General features: G+C 48.6%; 1 protein-coding gene across 3 annotated transcripts in view; it reads right to left on the bottom strand.

The window, feature by feature from the left end:
- MAEA (macrophage erythroblast attacher, E3 ubiquitin ligase) overlaps positions 1 to 19794 on the bottom strand; it is a 41168-nt gene that overhangs the window by 20478 nt on the left and 896 nt on the right. The window lies entirely within an intron of this gene.

The following is a 19794-nucleotide window of genomic DNA, read 5'->3' as shown; positions in this document are numbered from 1 at the left end:
GGGGAATGAAGGGGACATTCCAAAGCAAGCTCCACAGGCTTGGGACACCCACTTCTAACTTCTACCCAAAAAGGAAGCATGAGATGCTATAACACTCCTCTTCAGTCCGTCAGCAGTACCCAGTCCCAACAATTTATATTGTAAGGTTATAGTCACATTTCATTATTTTATCTTTTGACGAAAGAAACCAACTCTGGATCTGGTACACGTCTGGGCTGCAGTTAACAAAACCGCCTCACAGCGTGGCCGGCCAGCCTGAGGGCCCACCGCACTCTTCCACCACACGGCCTGCAGCCCACGTGGCCTCCAGCCCACGTGCTCCACTGGCCCACCCTGGGAAGTCGCAGCAGCATCAACGCCCGTACAGCTGCAAACGCTCACCGTCACCTGAGTGCCAGCCCCTGCATCTCCAGCGACTCTGACCTTCAAACGGCCCCGACCAGGGCTTCCTGCTGCCCCTCCTCCCAGGGAGGACGAGGACTCCTCCCTGTGCTCGCTCTCAGGGCTGCGCTTCCAGGCCCCTGCCTTATGCTGCCTGCACCCCAATCTGTCCCCCGCCCCTCACCAGTCTGTCCTGGGCCCCCCACCAGTCAGTCCCCCAACCGCCACCAGTTGGGCCTGCGCCCCCCACCAGTCTGTCACACACCCCCCACCAGTCTAGCCCGCGCCCCCCACCAGTCGGTCACACATCCCCAACAAGTCTATCACACGCCCCCCTCCAGTTGGTCCCACGACCCCCACCCGTCTGTCACGTGCCCACCTGTCTGTCACACGTCGCCCACTAGTTGGTCCCCCCCACCCCCTGCTCCTGCCAGTCTGGCCTGTGCCAAGAGCTCGAGATGCAGTTCCGGGTCAGGGGTGCAAGTAGCAGCCCTCCTTGCTGCAGGAGCTCCTAGAATTTCTGCCCCGTGTGCTCTGGTGTCTGAGCCACGTGGCAGCCTTCTGTGCCAGTTCCATCCAGAGGACACCGGGCAGCCAGCCTGGGAAGCTCCTCAGCCTTCTGCCCACGGGGCACCCAGCCCGGGGCCCTTGCCTCTCCTGCCTCCCCCAAACTGTCCCCTGATGCTCAGTCACCAACAGCTCCTTCCCAGGCTCCCTCCCACAGGGTTTTTGCCACATGAAAAAATGGAATTTCAGAAATGCTGAAGATCCTACACCAAGCCAAACTGCCCTCAAAAACGAGGGCAGAATGACGACACTTCAGCTCTGCAGGGGCTGCAAGCTCAGCCCCACAAACCCTCTCTGGGAGGAAATTACTTAGCGAGAGTCCTCAGTGAAACACAAATAACAGCACCAAGAAGGGAGATAGCGCGAGATGCAAGGAACGGCAACGAAGAAAGAAACCAATAAAAGATGTGGTCAGGCTAACAAAATATGTAGTTAGCCTAAAAGAAAAAAAAAGACATAGCCTAAATAAATAAACACGGATTAACACGACTATAAACTTAACAGCCTTTGGAAGAATTAAAAAAAGAGAGACAAATATTAAAAATATAATCCTAAAAGCACAGGCACAAAGGCAAACATAGACAAATGGGGCTACATCAAACCCACAATCTCCTGTGCAGCAAAGGAACTGCCCACGGGGTGGAGAGGCTCCCGGGAGCTGCAGGAGATCTGCAAACCACACAACTGAGAAGGGTGAATGTGCAGAACTCCCACAACTCAACAACAACAAAAACAAACAATCTGATTAAAAAAGGGGCAAAGCACTCGAACAGACATTTCTACATTTCCTATGTCATCAAGCACACAAGGACGCTCAGCATCACTACCATCAGGGAAACACACATCAAATCTACCACGAGACACCACCTCACTCGCAGGAGGACGGCCACTACCTAAAAACAGAAACACGTGCTGGCAAGGATGTGGAAACTGGAACTCTGGGCACCGTTGGTGGGAGTGTAAAATGGTGCAGCCGCCGTGGAAAACAGTATGGACGTTCCTCTAACAATTAATATGACCCAGCAATCCCAGTTCTGGGCATATACCCAAAAGAGTTGAAAACAGGATCTCAAAGAGACATTTTCACACCCATGTTCACTGCAGCACTATTCACAACAGCTAAAACGTGGAAGCAGCCTAAATGTCCATCTGTGGATGAATGGATAAAGAAAATGTGGTCTGTCCGTACAATGGAGTATTTTCAGCCTTTTTAAAAAGGAAGGAAATTCTGACACATGCTGCCACATGGATGGACCGTGAGGACATGATGCTAATGAAGTAAGTCAGACAAAAAAAGACAAAAACTGTGTGATTCCCCTTATCTGAGGCGTCTGAAGTAGTCAAACTCTCAGAAACAGAAAGAATGGTCGTTGCCAGGGGCGGGAGGAGGGGAAAATGCGGAGCTGTTATTCAATGGTGCAGTGGACTGAATGTGCCCCCCCCATAATTCATATGTTGAAATACTAACCCCCAATGTGACAGTACTTGGAGATGGGCCTTTGGGAGGTAATTAAGTCATGAGTGTTGAGCCCTCATAAATGGGAATAATGCCCTTAAAAGGGACCCCAGAGAGGGGCCGGCCCAGTGGCGCAAGTGGTTAAGTGCACGTGCTCCGCTGCGGCGGCCCGGGATTCGCCAGTTCAGATCCTGGGCGCACACCAACGCACCGCTTGTCGAGCCATGCTGTGGCGGCGTCCCATATAAAGTAAAGGAAGATGGGCACGGACGTTAGCCTAGGGCCAGTCTTCCTCAGCAAAAAGAGGAGGATTGGTAGATGTTAGCTCAGGGCCAATCCTCCTCACAAAAAAAAAAAAAAAAAAGGGACCCCAGAGAGCTCTCTCATTCTCTTTCTACCACGTGAGGACAGAGAGATGTCAGCAGTCTGCAGCCCGGAAGAGGGCCTCACCAAACCTGACCACATGGGCACCCTTATCTTGGACTTCCACTCTCTAGAACTTTGAGAAATATATTTCCGTTGTTTGTAAGCCACCCAGTCTATGGTAATTTGTTCTAACAGCCTGAATTGACTAAGACAAATGCATATAGTGTTTCAGTCACACAAGATGAAAAAGTTCTAGAGATCTGTTGCACAATGATGTTCATATAGTTAATAGTACTGTACACTTAAAAATGATTAAGATTGTTAATTTTATGTTATGTGTTTTTACCACGATAAAAAAAATATTCCTAATGACTTTGATAATGTATGGGCAATGGTATCTGATTTCAAGACTTACTATAAAGCGACAGCGATCAAGACAATGTGGCACTCGTTTTGGAATGCAGAAAGCGATGGACAGAGGGTGCAGAACCCAGAAGCAGACCCACAGGCACGGTCCACCATGTCCAACCACGGAGCCAGGGCAGATCAGGGCAGAAAGGACCGTCTCTGCAACACTGGTGCCGGGACCAGGTATCTATAGGGGAAAAGGACAGACCTCAACCCATACCTCACACAATCCGCAAAAATTCCCTGGAAATGGATTATAGAGCTAAACATAAAAGCTAAAACTGTAAAACTTCTAGATGGAAACAGAGAGAAAATTTTCACAATCTTGAGGCAGGCAAAGATTTCTTATAAGAACATAGAATGCACTAACTGTAAAAGAAAAACTGGTAAATTAAACCTTATCAAAACTACAACTTCTGCTCTTTGAAAGACAATTTAAGAATAAAGACAATTTAAGGTTAAGCTGCAGACTGGGAGAAAACATTCACCGTACATAAACCTGACACAGGACTTGTATCTAGAGCATATTTAGAACCCTTACAACTCAAGACCAAGAAGACAAACAATCCCATTTTTAAAACAGACAGAAGGTTTTAATAAAAAGTCACAAAAGGAGATATACAAAAGGCTAGTGATAAAGATATGCAACATATTAATCAGAGAAATGCAAATTAAAGCCACAATGGGATGTGGGAGGGTTAATTTAATGTGTCAGCCTGACGGGGTGCCCAGACATGCGGTCAGACATGAGTCTGGGTGTGCGTGGAGGGGATCAGCATTCGAAGGGCAGTGCGAGTAAAGCAGACTGCTCCCCAGTGTGCGCGGGCCTCATCCAGTCCGCTGAAGACTCCGACAGAATGAAAGGCTGAGTCAGAGGAAACTCCTGCCTGGCTGTGGAGCCGGGATGTCAGCTCTGGCTGGGTCTCCAGCCCACTGGCTTTCAGACTGGAGCTACGCCATCGCCTCTCCTGGGTCTCCAGCTTGCGAACTGCAGATCTTGGGACTTCTCAGACTCCATAACCACACGAGCCAACCCTTCATGATAAATCTCACACTCTCTCTCTTTCTCCCTTATTGGTTGTTTCTCTGGAGAACCCTGACTAATACAGGATGCTACTGCACACCAAGAATAGTTCAAGGTAAACAGGCTCATACCACATGTTGGCCAGGCTGAGCACACCTGGACTCTTGCTGGCAGTGGTGTGAGTGATCCTCTGGAAAAGAGTTTGGCCGTTTCTTATAAAGGTAAACATACATCTACCATCTCGCTCAGCAATCCTAATCCCAAGAAAAAGGAACACATAATATCCACAAAGAGACTTGTACACAAATGCTCATAGCAATTTTACTCATAATATCCCAAGACTGGAACCAACTCAGATGTTCATCCACGAGAGGGTAAACAAACTGCAGTGCACCCATCCAGTAGGACCTGACTCAGCCATCCACGGATGGATCATGGATGTGGGGCACAGCACAGAGACCCTCAAACACAGGCAGAATGATAGAAGCGAGACACAGTGCTCCTGTGGGGGTCCCTTTAGGCGACATTCTCACATGGACAGCGCAGTAAGAGGAGTGGCTTTCCACTGGGGCGACTACTCTCCAGGGGACACTTGGCCGGGTCTGGAGACATTTTTGATTTGTCACAACTGGGGTGTGGCTGTGAACTTGCCAAACCACAAGAGGAAACTAAATGGAACAAAGAAAACCTTTTCAAGCCACCAAAAAGGAAACACAAAAACAAAGAAAAAAGCATAGGAAATAGAGAACAAAATAAGATGGTGAGGATAAGTCCACAATATCAGTCATCATTATAAATCCAGACAGCTATGGAAAGACAAAGAGTAGAACAAGGTTTTTCTTTTTAAAATGTCTCTCAGAAACAGAACAAGTAGACAGACAAAAAATAAATGAAAATGATAAAGCCACAGAGCAGTGCTGTCCAAGAGAACTATCATATGAATCACATGTGCATATAATGTTAAATTGTCTAATAGCCATACTAAAAAGTAAAAAGAATAGATTGTTTATTTTAGTATATTTTATTTAACCCAACACATCCCAAATTATTTTCACTTGAACACAAAATCAATATAAATGCAGTCGTCCCTTGGTATTGGGGGGACTGGCTCCAGGAAGTCCTGTGGATACTCAAGTCCCTTCCACGAAATGGCGCAGTGCAAGGAAGACAGGTGGCCCTCCGTACCCGCGGGTTTCACACCCGCAGATCCAACCAACCTCAGAGCGGTCCACAGTTGGCTGAATCCATGGATGCAAAAGCCACCGATACAGAGAGCTGACTAATTATTACATTATTTTACATTCTTTTTTTGCTTGATATGAAATCTTTAAAAACTAGGGCGCATTCTACACGTAGAGCATGTCAATATGCACCAGCACCAATGCAGGTGCTTGACAGCCACACAGGCTCACGGCCGCCGTGCTGGATGGTGCGGCGGCAGAAAACGTATGGTGAGGTGTGGGGACACTTGGACCCCACACACTCCTGGGGGTGGGGAGGACAGGATTTCACGGTAGCGATCAAACCGCACACGACCCGTTGACCCCACTCTTCCACCTCTATGGATGTATCCTAAAAACTAACTGCCTGCGTGTGAACCTGCCTAGCACAGTCCATGAGTATTCCTTAAGTGTTTAGTAAGTTGAATTGTACGCAAATGCTGATATGCCATCATTTTTTATTTTACTAATTTTTAAATTGAGATATAATTCAGATATCATAAAATTCCCCCTTTTAAAGAGTACAATTTAGTGGTTTCTAGTGTAATCATCACTACTATCTACTTCCAGAACGTTTTCATCACCCCAAAAAAGAAACCTCATACCTACTGAAGTCCTCCCATAGCGACGCAGCCAAGCACGAGTCTACTTTCTCCCTGTACGGATCCACCTCTTCTCGACACTGCACAGACGTGGAACCACACATTATGGGGCCTTTTGTGTCTGGCATATTTCACTCAGCATAAGGTTTTCAAGGTTCCTCCATGATGCAGCATGTACTCCATTCCTTTTTATGGCTGAACAGTATTCCTTTAGATGCATATACCACATTTGTTTACGCATTCATAAGCTGATGGACATTTTGGCTGCTTCCACTTTTTGGCTATTATGAATAAGGCTGTGAACATTCCTGTACAGGTTTTTGTGTGGATATGCTGTCATTTCTTTTGGGGATATAGCTAGGAGTAGAATTGGTGGGTCATGTGGTCAGTCTATGTTTAACTTTTCGAAGTACTGCCAGACTGTTCTCCCCAGTGGCTTCACCACTTTACACTCCTCAGTAGCTCACGAGGATTTCCGTCTCCCCATATCCTCATCCAGCACTTGTCAAGGTCCACCTTTCTGATTAGTCATTCTAGTGGGTATAAAGTGGTACCTCATTGTGGTTTTGATTTATATTTTACTAATAACTAATAAGGCTGAGCATCTTCTCATAGGCTTATATGCTCATATACACATGCCATCTGTATATCTTCTTTGGAAAAGTCTATTTAAATGATTTGTCTATTTGTTCTATTTTTTAATGGGGTTCTTTTTTTTTCTTTTTGCTGAGGAAGATCTGCCCTGAGCTAACATCTGTACCAATCTTCCTCTATTTTGTATGTGGGTCACTGCCACAGCACAGCTGCCGAGTGGTGTAGGTCTGCGCCCGGGATCCGAACGCGAGAAGCTGGACCGCTGAAGCAGAACACACTGAACTGAAGCACCACGCCATGGGGCCAGCCCCAGTTATTCATCTCTCTATTGTTGAACTGTAAGAGTTCTCTATAAGTTCTGGACACTAGATCCTTATCAGATACGATTTGCAAATATTTCCTCCCCATTCTGTGAGTAGTCTTTTCACTTGCTTGATAGTGTCCTTTGAAGCGCAAGCTTTTCACTTTAATGAAGTCCAATTTATTGATTTTGTTTTTTTGTGCTTAAAAACTACTGTGTACAGGCTGGCCCAGTGGCATAGCGGTTAAGGGCACGCACTCCGCTTCGGTGGCCTGGGGTTCGCGGGTTCGGATCCCGGGCACACACTGATGCACCGCTTGTCAAGCCATGCTGTGGCGGCGTCCCATATAAAATAGAGGAAGATGGGCACGGATGTTAGCTCAGGGCTAATCTTTCTCACACAAAACAAAACAAAACAAAACTACTGCCGAATCATGAAAATTGACACCTTTATTCTTAGCTAAACTATTTTTAGCTCTTACGTTTAGGTCTTGATCCACTTTGAGTTAATTTTTGTGTGTGGTGTGAGGTAGGGGTCCAACTTCATTCTTTCACATGCGGATATCCAGTTGTCTCAGAATCATTTATCAAAGACTCTGCCTTCCCTATTGAATTGTTTTGACATCCTTGTTGAAAATTTTGTATGGGTTTATGTCTGGACTTGCAATTCTATTCCACTGATCTGTTTTTCTATCCTTTCACCAGTTCCATAGTCTTGATTACTATAGCCAGTAATCAAGTACCGTAGTTTGTAACAAGTTTTGTTGGTTTTTTTTGTTTGTTTTTTGTTAAGAAGATCAGCCCTGAGCTAACATCCATGCTAATCCTCCTCTTTTTGCTGAGGAAGACCGGCTCTGAGCTAACATCTATTGCCAATCCTCCTCCTTTTTTTCCTCCCCAAAGCCCCAGTAGATAGCTGTATGTCACAGTTGCACATCCTTCTAGTTGCTGCATGTGGGACGCGGCCTCAGCATGGCCGGAGAAGCGGTGCGTTGGTGCGCGCCCGGGATCTGAACCCGGGCCGCCAGTAGCGGAGCGCGTGCACTTAACCACTAAGCCATGGGGCCGGCCCCTGTAACAAGTTTTGAAACCAGAAAATGTGAGCCCTACAACTTTGTTCTTTTTCAAGATTGTTATGGACTGAATGATTGGGTCCCCCAATACTCTTATGTTGAAGCCCTAATCCCCGATGTGATGGTATTTGGAGGTGGAGCCTTTGGGATATAATTAGTTTTAGATGAGGTCATGAGCATGGGGCCTCCAAAATGGGACTAGTGTCCTTACAAGACGACGAAAAGAGCAGCACATCCTTTCTTTCACGTGAGGATACAGCGAGAAGGCGGCCTTCTGCAAACCAGGAAGAGGGCCCTCACCAGCAACCAAATCTGCTGGCACCTTGACCGTGGACCTCCAGCCTCCAGAACTGTGAGAAACAAATGTTTTTTTAAGCCATTCCAGTCTATGGCATTTTGTTATAGCAGCCTGAGCTGACTCAGATAATTGTTTTGGCTATTCTGGGTCCCTTGCATTTCCATATGAATTTTAGAATTGGCTTGCCAATTTCTGTAAAAGTGCCAGCTAGGATTTTGATATGGATTGTTTTGAATCCGTAGATCAATTTGGGGAGTATTGCTAGCTTAATAGTAAATCTTATTCCTAAGCCTTTTATTATTTTTGGTGCTATTATAAATAAAATTGTTTTCTTACTTTCCTTTTTGATTGTTCATTTCTAAGATAAAGAAATACATTTTTTTTTTTTTGTGAGGAAGATCAGCCCTGAGCTCACATCCATGCCAATCCTCCTCTTTTTGCTGAGGAAGACCGGCCCTGAGCTAACATCTACTGCCAATCCTCCTTTTTTTCCCCTTTTCTCCCCAAAGCCCAGTAGACAGTTGTATGTCATAGTCGTACATCCTTCTAGTTGCTGTATGTGGGACGCGGCCTCAGCATGGCCGGACAAGCGGTGTGTCAGTGTGCACCCGGGATCCGAACCCGGGCCGCCAGTAGCGGAGTGCACGCACTTAACCGCTAAGCCACGGGACCGGCGCCAAATACAACTTATTTTTATATCTGATCTTGTATCCTGCAAACTTGCTAAACTAGTTTATGTGTTCTAATAGGTTTTGTGGGGTGTGTGGATGTGTGTGTGTCTTAGGATTTTCCATATACAAGATCATTACATCTGCAAAGAGTTTTACTTCTTCCTTTCCAATCTGAATGCCTATTATTTCTTTTTGTTGCCTAACTTCCCTGATTAGAACCTCCAGGACGGTGCTGAACAGCAGTGGTGAGAGCAGGCATCCTCGGCTGACCTTAGGGGGAAAGTTTTCACTACTAAGCATGAGGTCAGCTGGTTTTTTCCATAGATGCCCTTTATAAAGTTGAAGAAGTTCCCTTCTATTTCTAGTTTGTTGAGTGTTTTTACCATGAAGGGGTGTTGGATTTTGTCAAGTGCTTTTTTCTGTCTATTGAGATGATCAAGTGGTTTTTGTCCTTTATACTATCAATATAGTGTATTATATTGATTTTTGCATGTTGAACCAACCCTGCATGCCTGGGGTAAATCCCACTTAGTCATGGTACATACTCCTTTTTATATGTTGTCAGATTCAGTTTTCTAGCATTTTGCTGAGGATTTTAGCACCTATATTGACTCATAAAGAACACTGATTCATAGTTTTCTTGTGATCTTTGTCTGGTTTTGGTATCAGGGTAACACTGATCTCATAGAATGAGCCGGGAAACGTTCCTTCCTCTCCTACTTTTAGAAGAGTTTGTGAAGGATCAATGTTAATTCTCTAAACATTTACTAGAATTCACCAGTGAAGACATCTGGTCCTGGGCTTTTCTTTATGGGAAGTTTTTTTGAATCTCTTTACATGTTATAGGCCTATTCAGCCATCATTTGTGTGTGTGTGTGTGTGTGTGTGTGTGTGTGTGTGTGTGTGTGACAGAGAGAGAGAGGAAGATCAGCCCTGTGCTAACATCTGCCAATCCTCCTTTTTTTTGGCTGAGGAAGACCGGCCCTGGGCTAACATCCGTGCCCATCTTCCTCCACTTTATATGGGACGCCGCCATCGCATGGCTTGCCAAGCGGTGCGTTGGTGCACGCCTGGGATCCGAACCGGCGAACCCCGGGCTGCCGCAGCAGATCGCGTGCACTTAACTGCTTGCACCACTGGGCCGGCCCCCGCCATCATTTTTTAACCTAAAAACCAGCAATTTTATATAGTCCAACTCAACACATTTTTCCTTCTACACATTTTCTGTTTGTGCTCCTTCCCCAACACTCCACAAGGAAGAAAGGTCTTGGGACTTTCTCATCAATTTGTTGCATTACAGCTTTTAAGATACCGGATTTCTCCATTTAGTTAGCTGACGTTAAATTATATTTCCTCCAGTACACCTTTCCCCTTCAGTGATTCACAGAAAGTAATCCTTCCTGTTTTCATAGTTGAAGCAGAATCTAGCAAACGCCCTAAGCGGCGACTTGTATGAAACATCTGTACTTTCATCCAGCTCTACAGCAACCCTCACACACTGCATCATGTGTTTCTTCAAACCTTCTCCAATGTTTGCTGTGGGTTTTCTGACAGTATTTGCTGACAAAGAAATGCATTTTAGTTAGTTTGTCATCATCATGTTTTCAGCCATTTTTACCAGCACAGGAAGGAAGTATTTCCCCAACGGCATGAGGCTTTGTATCCTTCATAATTAAGAAACCTCAGAAGAGGTTTCTAAATATTTATCACAAAGCTAAAAACATCTTCTAAAGTGCTGGACGGAGCCCTAAATGGCAGTACATATCCCTCTGCATCCTGGAGAGCTGTCTGTGTCTGGTGTGTGGCATGGGACTGTCTCACAAACCATGGTGGCTTCATGCTATCCTGAGCCGACCTCCCCAGCAGAGCATACATCCTGAGGGAGGCTCACCACAAACAGGAGTGATTCAAATCCCCTATTTTAACTTGGCTTCTTGAACAATGACACATTTCTGGACAACTTCTAGAGGGATGTGATGAGATAAGACTTTTCACTTCCCAGAGTGGCTGACAAAGCTCGAGGCGGGAAGAGTGCTGTCAGCACCTCCATGCTCTCTCCTCTCAGGTGCTTGCATGATCATCTCATCTGTAATCCACTGGTTACTTACAGAAAACTCTTCGCGCCACTGGCCCATTTTAGAAAGGGCAGTAGAAGTAAAACAATACAAGCTGCAAATACTGAGTCAGCTGGTGCGCACACAATGCAGCACAGCACCAGCCACTGAAGCTGGCGCCACGGAGAGCGCCAGGCCACGCCTCCACACGGTCGAGTGCCCTCACCCCCTGGGATGGCTCATCGACCAAACACAACACACAAGCCACAAGTGGGCATCAGTGTCGATTCGTATACATAACGCCAGCAAAACTTCCTTTCTCACTTTTTAGACAAAATATATAAATGGAAGCCAGCAGTTCCGCAATAAGCTTGTTACTTTAGGCGTTTCATACCCAACTCTGGTGTCTAGCAGGGTCCGGCCCTTCTTGGTTCCTCAATTATAAATAAGAAATATGTGGTCAAGCATACAAAACGTCAGATGCTATCTTTACAGTTGTCATTTGTATTTTCCAACAGAAACACGATATTCTCTGCTGAGGCCAGTCTTCCTTCTGGCCTTTACTAAGAAATGAATGTTGTATCTCCTTCACACTGTCCACCACATTGCCTGGTAAGATTAATCCTGACATTTTATTTCTGTTGTTAGGTTCTTGTGAATGGGTATTTTCCCATGATGTGCTTTATTTGGTTACTGTTGTTATATAGAAAAGTGACTGATTTTTGTATATTTATCATGTGCCCAGTTATTATGTTGATCTTTCTTATTAACTGTAATCATTTTCTAGTTATTTTGCTTGTGTTTCTGGGTACATAAACATGTTATGTGTCATCCATTCTAATAGTTACATTTACTTCTATTTCAGTTCTTAGTGCTTTGAACAGAACTGCCAAAATAATATTTAATGGTTCATTTGTTAATTGAAGAACTATTTCTTCTCTTCCCTCCACAGAGCTTATAATCCCAGTGGTTAGAAACAGACACACAAGCAAAACACAGTATGTCAGATGGCAGGAACAGCAAAGGAGAAAAACAGACCAGGAGAGGGAGATGGGGTGCTTCCAGTGTGAACAAGGTCAGCTCACGGAGAAGGCGACACCTGAGCAAAAATCAGAGGGAGCGAGGAAATGAGCCACATGACGTCTGGGGGGGAGAGGATGCCAGGCAAAGCACACAAGTGCAAAGACTCTGAGGCCCTCCCATGCTGGCCCGTCTTGTTGGAGCAAGGAGGCCACAGTGGCTAAGTGCCCAAGGAGAGTGGAAGAGGAGGAAGGGGGAGGAGGAGAGGGAGGAGGGAAGAGGAGAGGGTGAGGGAGGAGGTGGGGGGAGGAGGAGGGCAGGAGGAGGAGGGAGAGAAGGTGAGAGAGGAGGGGGCAGGAGGACAGGGGAGGGAAGAGGGAGAGGAGGGGGGGCAGGAGGGAGGAGGAAGAGAACAGGAGGAGGAGGGGGAGGAGGAGGGGGGGCAGGAGGATGGGGGGGAAGAGGGAGAGGGTAGAGAGGGAGGAGGAGGAGGAAGTGAGGAGGAGGGAGGGAGGGACGGAGGAGGAGGAGGGGGCGGCAGGGAGCCCAAGTCATGAAGGCCCTGGTGGGCCACTCTAACAAGCATGGTCTTTACCCCAAGTAAGACGGGAAGCTACTAGGACAGATCAATGGCCTTGTCTGGCAATCTGGTGGCTATGTTCAGCATGGGCAGAGCAGGGGACCACTTAGGAGGCCACTTCAACAGCCCCGAGAGGGTGATGGTGGCTTTGGCCACAGTGGCAGCAGGAGAGAAGGTAAGACACAGTCAGATTCTGTATTTATTCTGAAGTTAGAGCAAAGAGGGTGTATGGGTGGGTTGGATGTGAGCTGTGAGCACAGAGGGGTCAAGGCTGACTCCAAGGTTTTAGCCTAAGCCAACTGAGACAAGGATGATGTGGGAAGCAGTTTGGGGAGGAGGCATTTAAGATTAGCAGTTCAGATTTACACATGCTGAGACACCTTACAGAAATCCAAGGGAGGATATCCAATCAGCTACTGGGTCCAGGGTTCTGGGGTTGGGGAGGATCTCAATTTGGGAGTCATCAGTATGTACAGAGGGTCCTCACAGCACATGAGACCACACAAGGTCAGCAAGACAGTGAGAGGTCACAATGAGGAGGGGCCAGAGGTGGGATGAGGAGCAGCTATGAGCTTGGGAGGAAACAGGTGAGGGTGACGTCCTGGGAGCCAAACAGAATCGTGTCTCCAGGAGGAGGGGTGACCAGTGGTGCACACCGCAAGAGGTGGCGACAAGAACCAAGACACCATCGGGGGCTTGAGCAGAACCACGGGGTCACCTGGAGACCCTGGCCAGAGCACTGCCAGGGAGCAATGGGGCAAACTCAGACGAGAAGCCACTCAAGAGACTGCGAGGCAGCTGGTTTGCAGAGGGAGGTGCCCTGCAGGTGTCACCCACTTGTCAACTAGAAGGTAATGGCATGTGTACATCTTCAAACCACGGACGGGGTGGTGCTGCATGTGAACAGAGAGGTGCAGACAACTCCTCCCCACAAGGACAGGGAGTCAGTGAGCGCAGGCTAGGGCTGGAATTCTGTCAGTCACTTCTCGATGGAAGAGAGGGCAGGGAGCTGAAGCTATACCGTGAAGGGGAGAATATGCCAACCCAAAATATGCCACTTTGGCCTATTAATTATTTTTAATTAAAGGTACTTGAGAAATAGCCAGTGTAAGAAGAACACTCTGACCCTCCCTTGTCCCCCTGAAAGCAGGAGATAAATCTCCCATGCGAAAGATACCCTTCCTGTACCAGGAGGGTAGAAGGCATCATTATCACCAGAGATAGGGAATTTAGGGCCGAGAAGGCTGTATAAACAAAACTTGTTACTTCCTCACTAATTTACTACCTCAAGCCCAAACTTCTTTGTCTCGTCAGTTCTTCACAAATTTATTGTTTCTTTGTCTAAAAGCTGCCTGCTTTAGTCACTTCTTTGAGTCTTATATTTTTATGGGCTCCTGTCCATATGAAATTAAATTTGTTTTTTCCTGTTAATCTATCTTATGTCAATTTAATTATTAAGCCAGCCAAAGAACCCAGAGGGAAGAAGTGAAAAGTATTCTGCTCCTACAAGTGCAAGGGCGTGCAGGCTGGAGGAGGGGATGAAAAGGAAAGTCAGAAGGTTGCTGCACCAGAGGGCTGTGCAAGCCTCGGCAGGGTGCGACGGACAAAAGGGAGAGCAAACGTTTACGGAATTTCCCAACCAGACAGAGGGGAAGCTCATTTAGCCAACAACTATTTACCGTGCCCCCTGCAAGCCAGGCACTCCTCTGGGTGCTGGGACTGCAGCAAGGAGCACAGCACAGCCCTCCTGAAGGAGCCAATGTTCTGGTGGGCATCTGACAGAAACAGTGCAGACAGACAGAAGCCCTTCTCTCAGGCTGTGATTCAAAGGATAAAGACAACCAAACAGGAAAAGGGATGGTGCAGCAGGAGCCACAAACCCCAGCTCCATCCAGGACCAGGGCAGCTTAAGCATAAATGCTGAACAGCACTTCCAGGAGGCCCCATGAAGGGAGCTGGCACCTTCCCCCTCCCTGCTGCCCCTGCCGTGACGCCTGGAGCCACAGCAGCCAACGTGGACAAGGAGGGGCTCACAGAAAGATCTGGGAAACACGGGAGTGAAGAGCATCCCCAGGCTTTGACCAAGCGCTGAGCAGTGGCAGGAGGATGCTGTGTCACCAGAGATGGGCTGGCTGGGGGCTGAGGAGCAGGTTTGGGCAGGGGGGCTAAGATCAGGCGCTGTCTGGTTTTGCACACGGTATCTTCCATGCATCTCCCCAACGCCTGAAGAGACCCAGGAGGTGGCTAGCTAACAAGGTGGGAGTTCAGGGAGAGACCTGGCTGGAGTGGGAGTATGGAGACGTAAACACAGAGACCTCCCCAGGGTGAGCTGGTAACGGGAAGACGGAAAAGATCTCCAGACTGGAGGATGCAGAGGAGACAGCAAAGGCATGCGAAGAGGACGAGCAGTGAGAACGGAGAGAACAGTGCCTTGGAGGCCCAGTGAAGGAGGTGATCACCTGGGGACTGGCCACGTGAGCAACATCGAGTTGACAGTGACCTCGACCAACACGTTTTGGTGATGTGTTTGTGGCAAAAATCCCGACTTAGAGACCAGGAAGAGCGACACTGGAGTCGGGGGCAGAGAAAAGCAGCAGCAGTTGGAGGAGGACTCGGGCCCAGAGAGGGGTCTGGTTCAGGATGGCGCAATTAGGGCCACGTACACATGGACGGAATGACCCAGTGAAAAGAGGGAAACTGAGGCAGGAGAGAGAACCAAGTGCTGGAGCTGCAGGCAAGAAGGGGAGGGCTCCAAGCATAAGCTGAAAGCCAACAACGTCAATGGGCAGCTCACCCATACGGGTGAGGGCAGGCGCAGGGGGGCCGGTGGCTGTTGTGATGGGAAAGTGGGTGAGGAGGCGGGCCCTGGGGACTGTGCGCTGGGACAGGAGGCTGGAGAGGGGCACGTGTGAAAGCACCCCCGGGAGCATGCAAGGCTCACGGTCAGGAATTGAAGGTCAGCAAGACCACCAGCACAGCTGGAGGTTTTTCTCCATTCAGCCACCTTCAGTTGAATAGTTCCGGTATTAAACTATTTAGTAACATTTAGTCATTAACTATTAGTTTGTAGTTATTGAAACCATGGATAGTTCTTCTTTTCAGAAAGTTTTCAAACAGTGGTCCCCAGGTAGGGAGATTCTAACACAACGTACAGCTGACGTGCCCCCTGCGAGCCAGGCACTCCTCCTGGAGTCACCTGAGAGAGTCACGATGCAGAAACTGTGCTTCCCCACGTTCAGGCCAGCACCTCACACCCTCCCCCTGAAGCCCACGGAGAATGCCACGCCGCCGAGCTGGGAAGTGCACACTGCCAGCCTCCTCTTTTCTCTGGTGCCAACTGGTCTTCCCAGCTTGCTTCCCATGCCTGCTGACCGGCACCCGCAGTCCGCGTCACTGGCCCAGGCACTCAGGGGCCCCACTGTCATAACCTCTCTGTACGGCTTTGGGAACATCCCAAGCCACACTGCTCCAACGGGACTGTGTGCCTATGTTGTTAGGATCTGCTGAGACTTCAACTAAGCCCACGAAGCTTCTCCCCAAAATATGACTTGCCTGGCCACCCACTAAAGCCACTGCATCCACCCTGTAGGTCCCCACACCTCCCACTGTCCCACACTTGCCTTGACTTTACCACGGTCGTTAAAGGCTCTGAAATGCTTGTGTCCACTTGTTTAATGTCCCCTCCCACCAAGCACAGCTGCACCAGGCAACTTAGTTGTCTTTTTCTTCCCAACATCCCAGAGCCCCCAACAGTGCCCACAAAAGGCTCTCCAAGAGCTGCCGAGGGAGCATGTGCCAGAGCTCGTGGGCATTGGGGTCTGGACTTCAGCTCTGCAGCCTGTGAGATGGAGGCGCCAACAGGACCTGCCTTCTAGGTTTGTTATGAGGATTGCAAGAGAGCAGATGGGATGTGCTCAGCTACCACGGTCACTATACACCCTGAAGCTAGGGGTCCGAGGTGTGGGGGGGGGGATGGGGGGGGTGTGGGTGCATGCGTGTGTGCGTGTGTGTGTGGTGGGTCACATAGCTCCCCACCAGCTGCTGCTACCATGTGCCCAGAGGTTAGCACTGCCTCTGATTCAGCCCATTTGTCATAGAGAACTGGGTATTAGAAAGCCTCTTCCTTTCTGACTAGTTTAAAATACTAATAATACTTACAAACACAAACAGCCCGCAGAGAGCAGGGAACCCAGCCTCACATCAATCTGCGCATGTCCAGGGAGGCCCAGGCATGAGGAGGTCAGCTGCGCTCCGGCACAAAGAGGACACACCACCCAACGGGTCTCGTGTGTCAAATATCTGACGAGGGGTGTGAAAGACAAGAAGAGCGAGAGGTCGGGTGGACACATGCGGTAGGCATGGCTCTCCAGAAAAGAAGGCGTTTCAATTGTGCTTCAGATGTGGTAGGATTCTGGGAGGCCACAGGCAGCAAGAGGCTCCTGTAGGGGAGAGCAGACAGTGCTCTGAAGGTCTGACAGGGAGAGCCTGGGAAGACGAAGGGAATTATGACTTCAGTGCCCAGAGGCCAGAGAGAGGACCAGTGTCTTTAATGTAATACAACTGCCTTCTGAGGGAGGGATCGGCTCACTCTATAAACCAAAAGAGCTAAAGTAAAAAGAAGTTAAGACCTAGCCTACGGCCACCATCTAGGACACAGCATACCCAGGATCAAAACCCACGCGTGCTTGTCTCTCAAGTCCAAGCACCTCATGCTGACCGGTGTTTCCCACTTGAGAACACAAGATCCCCCAAATCCAGCCAAGACCAAGTGTGGAAAACTGCACTGAAAGCTATAACCTGAGGCATATAACTGGCACCCAGACTTTCTACGACAAGTACAAACCCAGGCTTTGAAATCGCAGGGCAATACTTGGTCAACAAAACTGCCACCAAACTAAAAGCAACAAATCTAAACATTCCTGTAGAGAACTAAAAGACACAGGAGACCATGCCCACAGACCCTGTTAGGAGCTGGCCTCGCCCTCCCCAGCCTGTCACACGTGACGAGGAGAGGACAGCTGGAAGGGGGACTGAGCTGGGGACCCCCTGGCTGGGCGAGGCTCCAGGTGAGGGCAGAGGTGAGCCCAGGTGAGACTCAAGGAGAGGAGTCAGGGTCCAGAGCTGGGCTCCCAGTGACCAACGCCCGTCCCCTTCTCCTGGGCTGTGCAGACTCCCTCCTGATTTGGCTGGGGATAAAGACGGTCTCTAAAATATTACTTTACTTCAGCTATTTGAAGGCAAAAAATAGAAGTAAATACACCAAAATATTAATGGGATGATTAGAGAACAATTTGGAGAATAAACATAAATTACTTTGTAATCAGAAAAAACTTTTAAAAATATAATTAAAGCAGGAGTTTCCAGTTTAAGATGGTGGGCTACGCACCCAGGTTTCTCTCCCTTCCCTCGTGGAGGCCCGAGGGACATGACCTACAACCTGATACAGGACGGCACTCAAGAGGGAAGGTTCAGAGCCAGGGCTGGGAAATGAGGGTGCATTCTCATGACAGCTTCCCACCCCCCCGTGCTGCTGTAAGAACATAAGAACAAGTTCCATAAAGCAAGATCCAGCCCAGCGGTTCTCATGGGGGCGATTTTGCCCCCCAGGGGACACCTGGCAGTATCTGGAGACATTTCAGGGGCATGCTACCGGCATTTGGTGGGCAGAGGCCAGAGCTGCTGCTAAACATCCTACAATGCACAGCCCCCAGGACGTGGAACCACCCAGCCCAAAGGTCCGCAGGTGGTGGAAAGGCCTACAGCAGCCCACCCCACGCAGGACCAGGCCCCAGTGAGGAGAGGGGGTGGGTCAGAGCGTGCCAGCAGCAGCAGCTCATGGCCGCTCCACTCTCTTCCCACTTCAGCAGGAAGTAAGTGCAGAAGCGCTCGCCAGGTATCCTGAGGCTGTGAGGAACCGGAGGGAGCTGCCAATCCTCCCAAGAGAGAAGAATCCCCAGCACATTTGAGGAGGATGTGCTGTCAGGACAGCAGCGGGGTTCGGTCTAGCACATGCCTGCTCCTACGACCCGGGAGGAGAACATGCCCTGGACTAGAGAAGCACAACACGTTCTAATCCTGTACTAACAATGCCTCTGAATCAAGGATCCCTCATTTCCCAGTGAGACCTCCTCATTATGCACTAAGAATGACTCCTGAAAACTTCTAGGAAAAAAATGTGGACTCAGCAGTGACACGTGTCAAGAGAAAAGAGGAATTCTTACATGTGATCTAAACAATCTGCAGGGAAAATGGTGGAAGTAGCTTCTCCAATTGCAAAAATTCTGCTTTTAAAATCTTTCTGAAAAAGAAGTAAAACTTGTTTAAAAATCTGGCAAGCTCACTTGAAATGACACCATAATACTTCTTTACCTATATGAGCATCTGCAAGACTGTTTTCATCAAAGGCTATTTAATAACTCCGGAACACAAATCATATTCATGGTTATGAAACAACAGAGGGAGAAACCCTTTCCCATCTGATGCTGCCCACAGTCACCAGCCAGGACCAAAAGATGAACCGCCAGAGTTCTCATCTTTGAACCTTCTTGTCTGTCAGTTCAAATGACAGGCCTGAGGTGAGCTGAGTGCGACAGAAGGTCAGCAGTTAACGGACCCCTCCGTGCCTCTTTTTTTTGGGTGGAGCAGGGGTAAACATCAACCCAAGGGAAGTTTAGTTGGGGGCTTCAGGCAGCAGGGTCCCAGGGTCTCTCTGAGCTGCAGGGTCTTCACGGAGTTGAGTATAAAAACACCAACCACCTACATTTTGAAGGGGTCCAGCAAACAGGCATCTGAACGTGTCAGCAGTGTCTCCCTCCCCTCCCTTCACCAGTAAGGTGCTGCACACGCAAGTCACTGGTTAACAGAGAGCAACAGAACCTGCTGCTGCTGTCCTGTGAAGACCACGCAGCAGGGCAGTCTGACCTCAGCAGAGACGACCGTACAGGCATCTTGTAACAGGTGCCAGCACTGTTCTGAGCAATGTGGAGTCCCTCAGGTGACATAGGTACTATCCTTACCTACGTTTGACAGGAGTAAGCGATCTCAGAGCAGTTAGACAAAGGGGGCAGGATTGAAACCCCTGCAGGCTGGCTCAGAGCTGGCAGCCACCCAGCCACACTGCACCCACCACCACCTGTCACCACCGAGGTGGACGGGGGCGCTGGGGTTCTCCGGGAGGAG

This window comes from Diceros bicornis, chromosome 8, assembly GCF_020826845.1.
Source record: "Diceros bicornis minor isolate mBicDic1 chromosome 8, mDicBic1.mat.cur, whole genome shotgun sequence".
NCBI classification, from domain to species: Eukaryota; Metazoa; Chordata; class Mammalia; order Perissodactyla; family Rhinocerotidae; genus Diceros; species Diceros bicornis.
The sequence above is the reverse complement of the archived record's forward strand: the minus strand, read 5'-3'. Positions and strand labels throughout refer to the sequence as shown.